At 37.5% G+C, this 18,812-nt stretch overlaps 1 protein-coding gene across 1 annotated transcript in view; it reads left to right on the forward strand.

The window, feature by feature from the left end:
* Nucleotides 1-881: 881 nt before the first annotated feature.
* Nucleotides 882-18,812, forward strand: part of USP54 (ubiquitin specific peptidase 54) — an 89,637-nt gene continuing 71,706 nt past the window's right edge. The window contains exon 1 of the mRNA XM_018910915.3: nucleotides 882-1,161. The gene's annotated coding sequence lies outside the window, so the exon portion shown is untranslated. The remainder of the gene's footprint in view (nucleotides 1,162-18,812) is intronic.

An 18,812-nucleotide genomic window follows, 5' to 3' on the forward strand; every position in this document is an offset into this window, starting at 1 on the left:
TGTTACAAAAGCTGTATCTCTCAGATGCTGGGAACACTGAAATAAAGGAGCAGAAAAGAAAATGGATTAACCCTCACATCTTCCTGTTTCTGCCTGAGTAATTACTTCATGTTCCTGTTTATCCATGTAGCCCTGAGGTACCAACTGGTCATGGAAATGGTGGTCGCCACAGTTATCCTCAGGTTCTCTCTAGATGCATGGTCCTGAATTCATTGGGAAACACCTATTTATTTCAGTGGGCTTGAAAAGTGTTTCATGGGTGTCACCAAGATTACACCAATACTATCACACCAGAGTTAATATTACCATCAGTCTGCACTGGTGACAGAGATTGCAATGTACGGTTGACACAGTTCAGGGAATACGAGATTTATAGTAATTTTACATATTCTCTAGTATTCAGAAAATCACATTACAAATTTCTAAAATATCTTAGTCAATTTTCCCTCATCCTGACATGGTCTAATTCACACCTCAAGTGCGCATGGTGTTGAACACCCCGTGTTTCGGCTCTAGCCAGTCAGCTAACTCAGCTCACACGAACTACAAGCAAACTTTTATTGGACATGAACGTGTCTGTTTCCTCCAGCCGCGTTTCGCAGCTAGCACGGCCCAGCTTTGCGGCTGTGGGCAATCCCGAAGCGTTTCCCGGCAGGCAGAGCCGTGCCCAGGCAGCAGCGCCACCACCCCGCCTCGCCCCGCCCCGCGCTCCCTCAGCCCTCTCGCCAGAGGAGGCGCCCGCCCCCGGCGCAGCCCGCGGCTCTCGTGGAAAGATGGCGGCTCTCGCGAGAGGCGGGCGGCGCGGCTGCCCGTAGCTATGGCAGCGGCGGATGAGCGCGCCCGGCGGGACCCGCGCGCGGGGACAGGTGGGGACTGAAACGGCTCCCGGTGTGCGGGGGATTGCTCTCCTCCCGTTCTGTCTCCTCAGGAGAAGCCGCGGCCAGACCCAGCTGTTCATAGGCTGCTTGACCGTGTCCCCGGAGCCTCGCCGGTGGCGACCCCCGCTCTGCGCTGTGGCGCAGCCCCCGCCCGCCTTGGCCGGGCCGCAGCGGGGTCGGTGCGGGACTCGGCCGGGCCCGAATCCCGGCCCGACCTCCGGCGGGACTGGGCGTGAAAGGCCCCTCTGCCCTGCACGCCCGCAGAAGAGAGAAGGAGTAGCAGGTACGACAAAAAGAGAATGCTAGAGGCTAAAAAGGAATTAGCGGGAGTCTTTGAAATAATAAGGGATGTTGTATTATCTTGGCTAATAACCTAGGCGTGATCCGCTGCCGTCAAAAGTTAAACTTGCATGGGAGCTGCTGTCGGTTAGAAGAACCTCCTCAGTATTTAATTGACTATGTTGGTCTAAGGTAGTTAAAACCATGTGCTTTCCCCCTGTGCCTTTTGCAAGAAAGCAGAAGCTCTTTGCTTTGCCAGAGTCGGATTTCTCTTAAAATCTGTCTTTGAGTAGAAGGATTGTGAGTGGACATGAATGAGGATTACAGCCATAAATAGAAACCATAACAACATACATCCTCTGCTTTCAAAAAGTTGCAGGCACAATGGCTTTCTGGTCTTTCAGCTACGTGAACTTCTCGTGGGTATTGTAATGGCTGATTGTGTGTTAAAAAAATTCAAAAAGCCTTTCAGATTTCAGAACAAATTCTGAGGGTTTTAATCATGGAAAAAAGGTGCATATGAAAAGGGAGGGAAAATAGCTGTATATTTCTCGTGCAGCTTGAAAGAAAGACATGTGTGCTGAAAAAGAAATTCTCTAAGCTTGTGCTACTTTTCAGACTTGAAAAAAATTCTCCAAGGAAAGACTTTGTGCTGCAATATACTTGACACTGAGTAGCAGTTTTGGAAAACACCAGCAGCACAAATAGTCTTGTGTTTGCTTCAAGAGTGAGGGGAAGTACTGCTGTGCTGAGAACTCAACTGGTGTAACATTTCAGTTCATTTCTTTTAGGCATTGCAGGTAAGAAATATGTCAGTTCTTCTCTCAATTCTGGGTTAAGTGTCTATTTTGAGACTGTAGTCACAAGTTTGTTAAAAAGGATAATGGGAATTTAAATTCTTCTCTGTCTAGTCTTGGAGATGTTATTAGGGATTATAAGCCTTCTTAGGCAAGTTTTCATGGACAGTACATAGAGGAGAAAGTGTGTTTATTTCCCAGTTTCTGGAGGTTCAAAAAGTTTGTTACCTTGAGAGGCTCATTGACTTTGAGGACTCTATAAACATACCTATGTAAAGAACAGTTGTGCCTGTCCAGAATCACTTTTGCTCCAACTCTACAAATTGCAATAGATGATATTAAAAAAAACTGAGGTAAGAGGATGAACGAATAATAAAAAGTCACAGCTATTGTTTGGTTTTGTTTTTTTTTTTTTTAAATCTGTTTCAGAGCCAACAGAACTGTCTTATAATTAGCATACCTGTTGATACCTGTAGAGCTTATTAGTGTTTTCATTTTTTCTCATGCAGCCTTCTGAATACCTTACACATCCTTCAGTTTCCTGACATATGTTCCACACACATTTATTCAAACAGTTTATTTTAATTTGTTCCCTGAAATACTTCTTGTTTGCTTTTAAGTTTCTTTATTTTCTGTCAATAGTGGCTACAGGCACAATTCCAAAGCCATCTTATATTCTGTCACTGAAGGTCATTACCTAGAAAAGACATGCAGTTCTTGATGGCAGAGAGGAGCAGCATGACATTTTTTTACTGACTATCAAAGAATTTGGATTGGCTTGCTTGGATCCCTCTCTTGGTCCTGTTAATTGCAAGTCAAGTAATAGGCAATCCCCAGTCCTTAGGATTTTGCCTTCCCTTCATCTGTAGGCAGCCCCATTGTCTAGGTTTATGCTCTGTGTGTGAGACTGCTGGGAGGAGCTATCTCCTGGTGTACTCTGGACACTTTCTAAGACAAATGACACAATGTAGGCGGTCTCTTAATGTGTCTCTTGACATATGAGTTTAGTGTGCGGTTCATTTCTTCTTTTTTTTTTTTTTTTTTTAATGTCACTTGATGCATGGGGTTTCTTGTTCTGGGACCAGGGAAGGCTGGGTTTGGGGGCATCTCACCAGCCACTGTCTTATGGGACACTGTGGGCCTGATGTTTGGCCGGACTAGGATATGGCTGGGTTGTGCTACTCTGGTTTTACAGCAATAGACTGTTTCCAGCTCAGTTACTCAGCTTGCAGAACCTATGTACAGTCATTCATCTAGGAAGTTAACCTGTTGGGCCTTTCCTAAAGTTACAGTAAGTGTTTTATATTTGGAGTTATTGGAAAAGGAAGGAAAAACTTCAGTTTATCAGCACCTTAGTAAAAACCAAGGAACCTGCAAGAGGCTCTTAGATTTTTGATACTTTCCAAGATTTGTGAGTTGTATGTGTTCTGTTGTAGTCTCAAATATTTGGAGTAATATTTTGTGTTCATGGAGTGTAAAACTTTCAGTAGATTTTGTTGTCTAGTGCCTTAAGTTTGTGATGTAAAGGTGATCTTAAAGGCACTGCATTAAAAGTTGGTGTCTATTCAGTCCTGTAGCAGTGATTGCTTAGTAAAATGGAGAACTGTGGTACCTGCTGAGTGTTTCTTGTGATTGCTCCCAAACTAGTAAAAGGCAAAGGAAAGGGCTGGATGTATTTCTGAGGCTGAAGACCATTTTTGTTCAAATTATGAAAGCATGTGGAAAATTATGTACCGTATGACATAATCCATACTTCTTCTGTCTAACGTGATTTTGAAGAAATACTGTAAAAATATGGCTTCTCTAGTATTATTCATGATAACTTGTAAATTAATCAATTTCTGAATAAAAGCTGTCTTCAAGTAATAGAATACAATGTTGCTGCTACAAGTGGTGTTTAAACATTTTGACTACAAATACATCATAACAACATGGAAAGTAAATTTGATATTCTTTTTATAGAGTACTGTGACCATTTTCTTCAAAACCTTCAACCTTAAGAAACACACCTTTGAACAAGGCATCTGAAGAGATCTTTAAGCAAGACTGAAATTTTAGCTTTAAGACCTGCATATTGGTCTCTTCTTTCTTGTCTTTTCTTTATTAATTAAAACTCTGAAAGCTTTGTACTTGTACAGAGAAAATTATAATTGGGTATCTGAGAGTCAGAAGTAACCTTTATCCACAGAAGGATGTATTGTGCTAGTGCTGTACTAGTGCTATAATTTTTACTGTTCCTCTGGCACTCTCGAGGGACTCTGGTTTGGGGGTGGTATCTGAGGAGGAAGAGATTACTTCTGTTTGTTCATTTTTTTCTTATGTTGCTGGGATTGTTTTCGGAAATGCAAATTCACGTTTTGAATTTTGAGTTTGATGAGAGCAGGACTGAGCCTGACAAATCAATTTGCAAAGGCCAGGGCTGTCAGATGATAATAGCTTGCCTTCATTACTGACCAGTTTAGATTTGAACCAATGACCTAGAGGTGAAAAGCTCAGTATTGTATTACGAATCCTCTGATCTGTCTGTATGTTCTCTTGTTTAAGGACCCTGTAGTCCTCTTAAACAGAACATGCAGTAAATATTGAGCGTTGTTTGCACTTGTAAATATTAGAACAGTGTCCATTCCAGTTGTCTGCTGTGCGTGTGAGGACACTGCAGTTAAATATAGTAACAATTTCTTACACTCTCTGGCTTTTCATGAGAAACCCTCATACAAACCCAACCATATGGCAAAACCCAGCATTATCCTAAAACCATTAACAAAGAACCTTTTGCTGCCATTAATGGGAAAATGAATCTACAGCTCTAAGTAGCCTACTGGGAGTTATTAACAACATCAGGCTACTGCGAAGAAAATGAACTTAAATAAAATATCATTAGGAGCTGAGTCATCCTACCAACACTTCTGCATGTTGTATCCAAGTTGGTATTTATCCATGAAAGCCTTTTCAGAATATATTATCTTTATTACTCCTCTACTTTTTTCTTCATTGAGTGTCTTTAATGCTGTAAAAAAGTGTAATGGAAAACCATTTGCATGGATTTCATAAAATAGATTCAAAAAGTATTTGAAATGTCCAGATGGCTCATAAACTATTTTCCCATTCAATCTGAGGGAAAATGTTCCTAGGCAACCTAGTGAGCAGGAGGAGGCCAACAAATGTAAATACTTGGGCAAGTGATTCTTAGTTTCTAAGGGCTATTAAATTGCTGTCTACAAGACACAGTTTCTGTGAGCTACAGAAATAATAAAATAAACATTTGTATGTGTTTGGATTGTCTTTTTATCTCCTTATCACTTCTCCTCCAATCCTTTATGTCATTTGACTTCATATCAACAGACACTACTGTTTCTGTATCGATTGATCTGCTGCCAAATCAAATATAAAGAGGTGAATTTCCTACTTTCCCCTCACTATGAGAGCAAATTAGGTCTTCTTCCACTCCCTGACCATTAATTTTCATGTAGTTAGGAGGAACATAAGTTATTTTTGAGATCTCTGGGGATTTTATTTAAAAATGTTGAAAATTGGCCAACTGATTCAAAAGGTATTGGTAGGAAACCTGTTTTGATCATATGCTTCTGTGGGCAACAGCAACAAGAAAATTACTGCCAAGTTACTAATGAAACAAGGTATATGATTATGCTGTGTGATGTATCCTTGGTGCAATTTGTTTTCTCCCTCTGGAGAGTATCAGCCAGAGTATCCCTCTCAGGGCAGTATTTTCCTTTTTACATAGCAATTTCTAATAGACAAGACATGAGCTGTATCTCTTTTGTAATTTTTCCTCCACTCCTTTTGATGGCACTGCACTCATCTTCCAAGGGTTCTGTTGTTGAAAGCAAAATATCTGAATCCTTGGAGGTTTTTGAGAATTGTAGAAATTAGGGTTTTAAAACTCATAGATACAATTTATGAATGTTTCCCTCTTCCAAATATTTCTCCAAGCCTGAAACTATGCCTTTTTTTTGTTGTTGTTGTTTTATTTTTCTTTGTTTTCTTTGGGGTTTTTTGTTTTGTTTTTGTTTTGTGTTTTGGTTTTTTTTAATGCAAGTAAGAGTACATTGAGTTGTGGTTGTCTGTAAAAGTGTGGCAGAACATGAACCCTGGTGATCTTTCAATTATTTTGCAAAAAACTCTGGTTTTTTACATTCTGCCATAATTGATTTGATGTGTGCATTTGATCAAGCATGCGGTCCTTGAATTTGAAGGGTAGAAGTCTGGCTTTTCGAATTGCTTTTCCCTTTTGTCTTTTACAACTCTGAAAATTCAGGCAATTAAACTTCAGCTGCTTTCCCACCCTATTTAAATTGAAGCAGTGAATGTGGGCTTATTGTGGATACCTGTTTTTAGAATGTAGTCAAGCTTGCTAGATGGTATAAACAATTTAGTGCCATTAACTGGAACAAAAGAGCAGGTTTGAATATGTGATTTACAAATAAGCAGCAAGTAACTACTGGTTCAAAGGTAGAAGCAGGTAGGATGAGCTGTCTTAACCAATGGTCACATGTTAGTGTCTTGACTGGAATGCTTTTCTTATGGAACACTTTGGCTCATCAAAATTTATGCAGAGGTACATGCTGCATGTCGTGTGTATGGTGGGAACAGTTCACATATGAGAAGCCTGCAGGGAATCAAGGGGAAATTAGCTTTTTAAATTTTTTTATCCTATCTGCTTGTTTATTTCTCATACTTGGTAAATGTAAATCAGTATTTGTAGTAGATATTGTTTGGTGGATGTAATTCATATGACTTAATTTTTAAAACGTGATATGTGGTTTATTACATTTTGAATTTTGAAAATAATGAATGGACTAAAAATATGTAAGAGTGATTCAGATGTGGGAGACTGTTTGAAGAGGAGGAATCTTCTGTAAGTATTTCCACAAAACATGAAAATAAATGTGTTCTGGGAAATAGTTAATCAGTAAAGTGTGTCAGAAAGCAGAGGATAGCAAAAGACTTTATAATCCTCCAGTTTGTATTCCCAGTACAGTGAATTTATAAATGGATCAATAAGCAACAGCTAATGCATCTCAGCATGTTGATACATTGGCTGTTACTGTGACATGGAAACAGGTTAATGTCCTCAGTAGATCTGCCTGTTATTCAAGAAAATAGGTCATGGTATAGGGGAAGGGGAGGGAAAATAAAAGAGAAAAAAAAAGGTAGTTTTTTTTTTTTTTACTCTTCCTGTTCATTAAAACTTTTTCATTATGCTGCATCTGAAGTGTGCTAATGAATAGACAGCAAAACTTCATAAACATTTAAACATGGGATAGTAAACTGCAGCACTCTCTCTGATGTCTGTTATGGACACTCACCACAACAATCTATGCAGTACATGTAACAGATGATATCTGGAGAGCTTATGTAAATACTTTTGAAGTTTGTTAAGAAAAAGTGTTGCCAGCAAAAACTTTTGAGTTCTTTGATTATGGATGCTTGATAGATTTTAAATAGAGATTTATTTATTTTTCTCACAGTGAATCAGGAAAAAATGCTGTGGTGTGAGTTTGGCAGTGTTGCAATTTTCAGTTAAGTGGTGTTTTTATGATATTCCTTATTTGTTTAAATTCTTGAAGACAGACAACTTCCACAGATTTTTCAGGGAAGCTTTTCAAAACTTCGTTTTAGGTACTTCTCTTAAAATGCATTGCTTCAGGAGAGAATGGAGTAGGAGAGACTCTCTCTTTTCTGTTAGCAAAAACCAGTGGGGTGTAAGACTGTAGTTTTATTATGGAAATAGCCATCTTTTAAGAAATATCTTCTATTGCACAAATGTGTTCTCTTTAAGAGCTCTTCATTTTTGGGAGAGATAGAAAGGTAGTTAATTAATTTATTAATGTATTTCTTCAATCAGTCCACTTACTGTTGTTAATAATTGTAGCAGTGATAGTTAGCTGTATAATTATCACATAAATGAAGATATTTACCACTTGCCCATTATGTTTTCTTTCCTCTGTTCACTTTCTGCATGTGATGGATTCTCCTCTGCCTGTTTGTCTGATATTGCAGCTGCAGCCTGGAAACGTAACTGGGCAATTCCACTGTATTTGATTCTTGCCTGGTAGGAACCAGCAGCAACCACAGGGAGAAGATAGTAGTGTCTTGTTATCTCCACTAGAACAGAGGATTTTTCAGGTTCAGGGATAAAGAGGGATGTTTTCAAATTGAAGTTGCTTTTTCTGATGGCATAGTTGCAGAAACATTTCTAAACAAAAGCAACAGTACTGGGAAAATCTCATTTTCAGGATTATTCTGCAAAGGAACACTTGAGATTATGGTAGGTTTTTGGAGAGAAAACATAGAAAATGTATGACTATTGTAGTGTCATGGTCAACTGAATTGCTTAATTTTGCTCTTAAATATAGTACTTTGGGTACTGATTACAAATTTGTTTTGTTCTTTTCTGATAAGGAATGCATGTACTACTTGTACAGGAGTTAGAATTGATGTGCCATTTGTCAATAAATTTTAACATTTGATATATTTTATCTCATGTATGCATAGTAAATAAAAATATTTGAATTTGTTTGAACAAGAATCTAAAGCCTAAAATTAGACTTCTAATTAATCCTAAACTCTTTTAAAATACTTGTATTTTTAAATTTGGATTTTCTTAACAGAAAACATCAAATACTAACTTGTTTTACTATTGTTCTACTTCAAATGTAGCTGTCTCTGGTAGGTCTGAAAATGGTTGTCTTAGGTGTAGCTCTTCCCTGATATCTCTGCTGTCCCACTTTAGGTTAATGGTATCAGTACAAAATGCGCAACAATATTCCAGGTTGTTCCTTGGCTTTCTTCCTTCCTATCCCAGCTTGTCAGGAGTTAATTTGAGTAATGACATATGTACTAAATGCCATTCTTATCCAAAGTTGTGAATAAATTATGATATTCATCTTTGGCTGTACTTAGGAATGGTCTTGAGTATTAATAGCACTCAAATTTTGATTGTTACTTCAGTAAAACAACTGAAATACTGTTCTTGAGGTGAATTCTGAGAATTCTCAGTGGCATTTTCTTGTTTCCTGCATACTAAATTTTCAGTTGCTCTGTGTAATGCCATCCTGTTGAGCTGTATGGGATTACCAATATGTCTCTGCTTTAAATAGGATATAAAAATGTCTTCACTTGTCCAGTCAAACTAATGTTGTAATTTGGTTTGTGAAAAATCACTCATAAATATGACATTGGAACTTTCCTCAGGAAGCATGTGAAGTACGTTATCAATTTATGGACATAAATTAAAACAGGAAAGGTTTAGACTGGTGATAAGGAAGATATTTTTCCCCACTCCATTGACAGCTGTGTGTTTGAATGAGAGGCAATCCAGTCTACATCCCTAGAGGATTTTAAGTCCCAACTGGATAAAGCCCAGAGCAACCTGATCTGACCTCTTAGTCATGCTTTTGGTGTGAGGTTAGGTGATAAACCTCCTCTGGGATCCTTTCTAGCCTCAGTTATTCTGTGGCTCTGATGTCCTTGTTGATCACACTCAGTTTCAGCATTCTTTCTTCCTAATTGTGTGAGCTGTTCATTTGGAGTATTCAATAAATTCCTTTGGTAAGAATGGCATCACATGAGACTGGAGAATTTGAGGCACCAGCTCAGGGGGAAAGGGAGTGCAGCAAATTGCTGTCCAACTGTCTTGATTGGCAGATGTGGCTGCGGACAGATTACCTCCTGCCTTAAAGAATATTTCTGTGAAGATATAGTCCAGATTAAGCCATTTTCCTAAGAGGACTTAACCAAACGATGAAATTCTTTGTTCTAAATTTTAATAAATTATGCAGGACCTTGACTAAACAGACATTAATTTTTGTTCAAGAAACAGATGATTCTCACACATTATATAATATTCAGAACAAGTTCTAATTATGAGTAGGACGTAGCATAACTTGGGTATTATGCAGGCAAGAAGAATTAGAGCAAGGGAGCCAGCACATTTTTTCTTCTAATAAAATAGACAGAATTTCTGAAGAGTATAGTAGGGTTCCTAAGCAGGAAGTCACTAAGGCATGGTATAATATGCCTGTTGCTGAGCTAGTTGCTGCAACTAAATATGTCTGGTTTCCTTTTTTTTTTCTTTTGTTACCGATAAAAACAAAGAAGGAGGCCAAAAAGAAATTTTGTTAAATTGCTGTCAGCTGTTGAGCAGACTGAACTGCATAAATGTTTTTCAAGAATAGCATTGTCAGTTACTTTTGATTCTTTGATAAGACAGAAAAGATGCATTTAGATTTTAAAAAATAATCTCTTTGGGAGATTTTTGTTGAGACTATAAAAAAATCCTTTTGTCTTCAGAGTTGGAGTTGTCATGAGATAGGAAAAAAATATAGAAACATTCATAATTTATGCCTATAATATAACTAATAGCATTTTATGAAGATGTTAATACCTGATTTAGGTTACAACGGGGAGGAAGAAGTCTTATTTCTCTACCTAACAGTAATATTTTTTAAATAAAACTGGTCCTAGACTTAAATCCGGTCACTTTTGTTTTAAATACCCACTTTTGATTCTAGTGTTATTTTTTGGTGTGGGATGAAGATCAAATAGTTGATTTTCATGTGCATGTTTTTAAGGAGATCTCCAGGTTGAGGGCCTGCCTGCCCCGGCAGAGCTGCTGGTGCTGCACAGTGATGTACTGCATTGCTGGTCTGCTTTGTCAAATCACTTCGGTAGAAAGAGGTGATGGCACTGCTTTCTGGTGTGAATGCCAAAGTGAGATCCAGCTGCTTGTTTTAGACTGCACACAGGTGGTGCAAACTGAAAAGCAGTTAAAAAATATCTTGCCCCTTACTTTCCCCAATAATGATCCAATATCTGTCCTCCCACATGATGACTATAGGCAATAAATAGAATTTTAGCACATAAATTGGTGTTTGAATTTTTCTTCCTCTGCCCACTCCCATTATTTAGGTGTGTAGTCATGCAGTTTTAATTCTGCCAACATTCTTTTTTCTTAAAAAAATAAAAATCCAACCAGCTACTGAATATAAAGGAAAACTGTGTCAAATGAAACAAAAGATCTTCAGTTCTTCCCCTTTTTATTCATATCAACTGGTTTGGTTTGTGTGGGTTTTAAAATTTGTTTATTTTTTCTTTGTCAGGGTGGGGAGAAGTTGCCTTGGCTGCTTACCAAAGGAATTTTCCATTGACTGATAATATTCCCACATAAATGAGAAGCAGTGATCATGATCTTGAATCCGTTAAGAACTGGTGAAGGCCAGCTCTGGGCTGCTCTAAGAGGTTGTGGAAGAGGTCTTGATTTTGATAAACCCTCAGTCTCTTTTACTGAAGGCCAGCATTTTTATGTTATTATCCCTGGGTGCCCTAACTCAGGACAGCATGAAGACTCTCAGTTATGAGTGCTGTCCTTAATAATGCTGTCCTTAACTCTTCTTCTCATAAGCAGTTTACCTCCTCAGAAGAAATAGGAAAAAGTAACACAATGTACTCCTTGAACAAAAAGTGTGTTTGCAACAGTAGCTGGTATGTAGGTCTTTCTTTGTGGTTTTCCAATCTGCTTTCACAAAGGATTTTATTATTGATCTGAGAGAAACATTATAATATTAATGTAACCCAACATAGATAAGTCTAGACAAAGCCAATCACTGGAATTCTGGCTTTTGAAACATGGACACTTGAACTTTTTATATTAGTCAGAATTTCCCAAAAAAAGCTAATGGTCAAACAGGTGTGTCAACTTTTTTCTCCTGTTTGGGTTTTACAAAATAAATGGCACACCTGCAAAGTATAATTACTTAGTAGGTCCTTCAAGTGTTTAGCACTACTTGCATGGTATAGTTATCCAGCTGACTTTAGAGCTGGAAAATAATGTTCTTCTGCCTCAAAGGCATTCACTTAAATGTCTTGATTTCTGAATTTGTGGACAGAGGGTGAAGCATGTGTGTGTGTTTGCCTATCATCTCCATGTTCTTTGGGAAATGCAATGCCAAATCCAGTGCCTTTCTCTAACTTATCCCATTTGCAGATTGAGATCTTTGAAGTTATAGTTTTGTAAATTGAAAGCTGAAGCAGGAAAATTATCACTGCCAAAAATCCATTTGACATTTTTGTAAAGAAACCTGTGCTGGAGGAAATAGTTCATGTATTTTCAGGGCGAAATTGCTTTGGAGATTCTTTAAAAGGGTTGTTAGGGAAATGTTTCCTCTGCTGCACTAAGATTTTTTAAATCCATACCGGTGCTGCCAAAATTATTTAGAATTTACACTAAGATGGGTAGCCTCTTTCTTGCAGACCGAAGTTTCTACCAGGAGGGAATTTCTGTGATTTCAGTGGCTGTTGCTGCCTTAGGCAGCAACCCATGACTGGAATTGCAGATGTGTTTACAGCTGCAATCAGTCTTGCTTTCTTAGGTTGTTTAAATTTCAGCTTTGTGAGCTTTTTATTCCTATTGAATGGCACAGCAGGAAGATATGTTTACTGGTACCTTTGGATTTTGGGATACAGCCAGGATACCAACACTGAAAGCTTTGTGTTATGAATGACATGAATTTTATATGTCATTTCATTGCATGTTTAGTTATGTTTTAATTAGAAATATAACTCTGCCTAGTAGATAATCAAGTAGAATTGCTAGGCAAAGTATTAGAATGCATGTTTAAAATGGTGTAAATTTGCAAGATGTAATAACAAAAAGCAACAATATCCGTCATGTAAGTAATTGGGAAATAAATTGATGTGCATTGCATCTTTACACTTTATGCAATTTCTACCTCTTTGGTAAAGTCCAGTGACATCACTTGTTTACTCAGCTCTTCTGTATTCTTTGCAGTAAGGAGAATAAACACGAAGGAAAATTCAGAAGAAGTTGATTTAGTTTTGATTTCAGACATTTGTGAGCCTTAATACCGAGTTTGCTCATTACAGGTTTTGCAACCAGTTTTTAAGTTGCAAAGCTGTTCATCTATCAAAGGAGAAGCAAATACAAAGGAGAGGAGGTTGGTGGACTGGTAAATACTTAAGAAAGGAGTATGTACCATTTATTTTGCTTCAATAATGTCTCTAGGATTAGCTTATTCATTCAAATAGTAACTGTTGGTGGGCTGGTACTGTGGAAAAGATGATGAGAGTTAAAATTTCAGAAGAATGAGAACCGGTTCACTAGCTATAGTTTCTACTCAGTACTTATTACATCAGCATTCATTCTAGCCTTCCCTGTCAAATTGTATGTAGCTGTTACCCAGGCATGGTAATGCATGTGTTGTAGTCAGGGTCAGCTGCTTTTCATGGCACTACTCTGTTGCTGTTTGTGAGGGATGCCCATAAATGAGGCTGACAAACAAGGGGTTGAAGATTTATTTCTTGTCTTTGCTACATAAGCAGGCAGAATTCTTTTTACTCTTTGAAAATTCAAAGTAATCCTGGTCAGCTCAGTTCTGGACATGTTTTTCAGCCTTTCTTTTTTACTGGAATTCTGTTTTGAGTCTTTCAATGCAGATATTTCAACAAAATTAACTTTGGCATCATATCATAAGTAGCCAGAATGGATGGGCACAGAGGCTTGGCTTGTCAGAAGATGTTAGTGTAGAACTCAGAATAAAATTTGGGTGTTCTGGCTGTTCGGTGCTGTCACATCTCCAGTTCAGTGAGAAGAGGAACCAGATCTTGAACTGTCTTCTTCTTACAGAAATAGTTCTAAAATCTGTTACATTCTACTCGGGTGGAAATTTTTGGAGGATATGTGAAGTAGCATAATGAAACATTACAATGAATTCTTTTGAGTTAGCAAATGATTTTGCTAGTGTAACTTGTGTACATATCTATACACAAGCGACAAAAATTAGATATAATTACAAAGATCACCTTCACAGAACAGGCTTTCTTGGGACAGTAATCAGCAGTAATTATTTCTTGTTATGGGTCCTGACCATATAGACAGGATGCAACTGAGCTTGCAGCTAAAACTAAGCATAAGCAAGCATTGTAAATACAGACTGTACTAACTGTTCAAATTAAGTTATAAGAATTATTAAACTAAATATGTTTGTATTTAATTCCAGTGTGAATGTGAATAGAGCAGATGTATTATATTCACATGCTAGCATGTAGCAGACAGTGAATTAAATAGGAGAGAGTTCTTACTTCTTTCCAAGTTTAAGGGTAATATTAGGAGCCTGCATTAATGTGATTTTTTCTATCAATAGCTGTCACATATATGAGGCAGCAGTACAAAGTCTGCAAGGTGATGTAACTCTTATTATGAAAATTTTCCTAAACACATTAAATTTTTGATCTCTGAGTAGAAATGATTGTTATGGGAGCTAGTAATCAATCTACTTCATAGAAAAGAAAAATCAAACAATATTTAATATCTGTTCCAAAATATACTGAATGCCAGCCCACTTCAAATGGCCAGTAAAATGCTATCTCATTAGTGATTTAGTTGTGATTAGTGATTAATATTAGTGTTCAAGATTAATGTAGTTTGTAACATTTTTACTACCTTCCAAACATTAATCCTTTAGTATGCCTATAGTAAAAAAGCAAATAAGCAAACAAACAAAATCCTCCTCCAAAATCTGACCAATTGAAGCCTGAATATTTGTCCTTGTAAATTACTTTATCTCATCAGGAAAAAATGTGATAAGATGTAAATTAGTGACTGACAAGTTTCACTTTAAGTTTTCTTTTGTTATATTGTCTGAGATTTCACTGAGAATATATATAGTTAATTCACTAGTGGTTTTGCTTCTCAGGGTAATTGGACTAGAAATGCATTAGTCAGTTAATGCAGTTCATCTGGTGGTCAGTATCTTGTTAAGTCATGATAAATCAGTGTTTTAGCCTTTTCCTTCTGAAGGGGATAAAGCAGACATGTCTGCGATGGTACTTTTTTTCCTCTTCAAAAACATTAGGTTTTGCACTTTTAATGAAATGAAGTCAGATACTCCCCAACAGCTAAGCATTCATTTGCTACATTCACCTACACAAATTTTTATTTTTTATCTTCTAAAGTTAAATTTGTTAGATTTTGCTCTACTGTTTTATAAAGTATTATCATAAAATTATACAATGTGTCAGACGAATTTTGGATAATCTTAGGGGAACTAATTAATTTTGTAGATAGTTTTTCACCCTAAGTATTTTTATTAATTTACAATTGTATTACACTATCTTACTTCTTTTGGTTGCTGATATTTTTGGGAAGATTAAACTTCAATGAAGGGAAGGGCCAGAAGACTGAGTATGCTTTACTGTACACAAAAGATAATGAGCAGTTTTTCAGTTTTATATAATCATTGTATAATTCTTGTGAAAAGGAAATAAACAATTTGGGTGCCTGGTGAATAACCTACAATACGCTTAAGAAAACATAGGTATTAGTTATCTTTAACTCATGTATTTTAAACTTTTTTCTTCCTGTTCTTTGTTAGTATTTTAAAATAATGTAATCAAATATTTACATCTTCAACTGCCACACATACATGTACTATAATAAGGGTATTATTATGCAGTTTAATTTTGGGCAAGGACAGCAAGTTACTAAGGTTTTAAAAGTAGTAGTACAACAATGTAGGAATGTACAGAAAGGTTGCTGGGTTTGTGTGCAGTGCTGTCAACCCTGTGAGAGCCATCGTATCTGCAGGATCATTTGTGTCAGGCTTAATCCTGTTTGATTTTTTTTTTTTTGTTAATCTGCAATCCCTTTTTCAGTGTATATGCATGAATTTTGTGAACAAAGTACTGCATGTGTGCGTCCCACCCAACCCAGCTCCGTCTGTCGGCTGGCTGTAGAGAGAGATTTCATAATGGACACAGAAACGACGCTAATATGCTGCAAACGATCTGGTAATTGTTCTCCCTTGCTAGTGTGATTGTTAAGTGGATTGCAGAGCTCTGGTTCTGTTCCTGTCTCAGTGCAGCTCTCCTGTGTTGGCATTGCACTAGGAGTGGCCACCCCAGTCCAAGTGTCCCTTCTTTCTGCAGGGCCGTGTCCTGACCTGGGGGCAGCCCTGGAGCATCGCTGCCCACTGAGCTGCACTCACCGCAGTGCCCTCCTAGCAGCCCTCCTAGAGCCATGGCTTTGCAATGGGTGGGTTTCATAGGCAGCAGTTTTGTACAATGGACTAGAAGTAAGAACTGTGAAAATACCCTTAAAGCATAAGCAGAAGAGAAGTACAAATGAGCATCAGTTAGCACAAGGAGGAAATAAAACACATGCATTTTCATTATGCAAAACCTAATGGGGTAGGTTATTTATTAGGTTGGATCCTGATGATGTGCATCTTTTGACTGGTTAAGGAAAGAAAAACTGATGGAAGCTATCTCAGTACAGCTAGCTGCCCATTGAGATGCTGGAACACTTGAAAATATAAAGAGGGTGGGTAAAGAGAGGAAAGGTCTATAATTTCCTGTGTCCTGTCTTCCACATTTTCAACAAAATCCTGCAGAAAGTATAAGCCTCTGGGAAACAGCAAGAACGTGAGGCACAAGCATGATGAATTTAGGAGGAGTAAGTAGTCATGCCAGTCTAATTTTCTTCTGTAACATGACAATAAGGGCAGCAAATTGACAAGAAAAGTGTGAATGTTACTATTTTTCATGTTAGTGAGTTCTTTGGCAGTGTTTTTTGCTATAATACTGCAAACAAGGGAAGAAATGTGACCTGAAAGAAACTCTTGTAGAGTAGGAGCAAGACTTGGTGGATGACTGTGCCTAGTAGGTGGTTACTAATGATTGTCTGTCAGAATGAAATGGTTGTATTGAATGCGGATCTGCCACGGTCTGTTGGGTCTGTACTCATTCTGCTTCATTTCAATCTTCTTGTTAATGACCTTGATGATAGAATAGAGTGTGCTTACAAATTGATTCACTAAAAATGCCCCTTGAACTTGGAGGGAATATATATACATAGGACACAATTTTATGAGCACAAAATTATTTTGAGAAATTTTAAAAAATCTTAGGAGATAAATAGTGACAGATTGAAGTTCTACACTTAACAGAAATCATGAATACACAATTAGACTGTATAGAACAAGTAATTAGATGATAATTCTCCAGAATTCCTGATGTAAAAGGCCAAATGTTATACCAGGAGGGATAAAAAGATACAGAACAATCTTTTTTTGTTTTTTTCTTTATCCACATGCAAGTCCTCTGTTGAAGTGTTGCGTCTCACTAAGGCAGATGCCCTAAGGAAATAGAGTTCACCTGAGCAGAGTGGGAGAAGAGTAAATAATTTGAGGTCTAGAAAATGAGGCCTAATTGGAAAGACTGAAATACTTTGAACTGGGGAGAGGAGTGAGTGCGCAAGTGCCAAAAAGAGGACCAGAAGGCATAATTTTGTGTGTGTGTGGTAGGCAATTTCAGGAAAGTAGGAAGTTGTTTGGGATAAAGCCCATCCATGAGAAAAAAGGAATGATGATTGATCTTAAAATGTTGCAGAAAAGGTAACTGAGGTCTCATCACGAACAAAGGACCGGTTGCTGAGATAGCTGACTGTTCTTTGTCCTCAAGAATTTTATTTAGCTGTTTTTTGAACAACAACATTATTTTAAGATCGATGAACAGTACATATATCCTCTTGGAATGTTACTGAGTAAAAAATTACCACTTTGTACTTGGAGACAATTTACCCTGTGACTTGACAAAATTGTGATGCAGTCAGTCTCCATATTGCCAGTCCTTTGAGTTCTAACAGCCTCTAACTCTGTAGCCTCATTTTTTTTTTTTTTGGTGGTATCTCACTATGCAAGTAAGAGTTGTACCACACAAGATTTTTCAGCCATTTTTTCTTTTCATGGGCCCTTAACAAGCCTCTCAGTAGCTAACTTTTATTTCTTTCTCATTTTCATAATGACTTCATGTGTTTCTCCAGCACTCTGGGTACTGGACCTATTATTAGCATATGAAAACAAGGAGTGTACTGTTGGTAATTGCTTTGAATATAAAATATTTCCCAGTTTCCATTGTCTATTTCTCCACTAAGAAATGAATACAAGCTTCAGTTACCTGGGGGTGTAACATATGTTGCTAGTATACTTCGAGTCTGTATTTGCATTGTTATACCCTGGAATATGTGTCTTTAATCATCGCAGCTGGAAATTACCTTACTTAGCATTTTTAGTTTCTGTTTGCTCAGAGAGATTTTGTGAGTCAAAGCCAACAGCCTGGGTACAGTGTAGCCAGCCAAACCTGAATTTTGCGCCTTAGAATGGAATTTGTCACAGCTCCAAGCAGTTTTTAATGGAGCTTCTTGTTGAAGTAAAGGTGAAGGAAATACCAGCATTTCAGTATTCTTTCTCTCTAATAACTTATTAAGAGCTCCTTTCAATTTATGTTTTTGCCTAATATTTCCCTTCCTTTCTCTGATGGGCAGTCTTTAACACAGGGCAGATGTGGAAGCATTAGGAGTTCAGCATCCTGCAGTGAGACACTAGAGCTTTTAAGAGGTGGAGGTTTTTGCATATTACAGAAGGGATCAGGGTGACTTGAAAATATTTGTTTTGGTTTTGAGGAGATAATTTGAACTCCTCTCTCTCTCTCTCCCCTCTGCTACTATTTTGCTTCTCCATCACACATATAATTTAGGCTAAGTGCTGTGAATTCTATTATTTTTACTGCATCACATACCTTGCTTTCCTAGATGGATGTTTGTGTTCATATTATCTGCAAGAAAAGTTACTGTTGACATTTATTATTTAAATACTGATAATCAGCTTTCAAATTTCCAGACAAATCTATGTGGAAAACTCACAGGTTGGTGCTTTTTCAAGCTCTGGCCATATTTTAATAGTATTATTTTTAACCACCAGAGCCAGAAACTCTTGCTTTAAAGTAGAAAACGTAGAGTTAGCTGTATGAATCTAGTAGGTAA

Source organism: Serinus canaria, chromosome 6 (assembly GCF_022539315.1).
Source record: "Serinus canaria isolate serCan28SL12 chromosome 6, serCan2020, whole genome shotgun sequence".
Lineage (NCBI taxonomy): Eukaryota > Metazoa > Chordata > Aves > Passeriformes > Fringillidae > Serinus > Serinus canaria.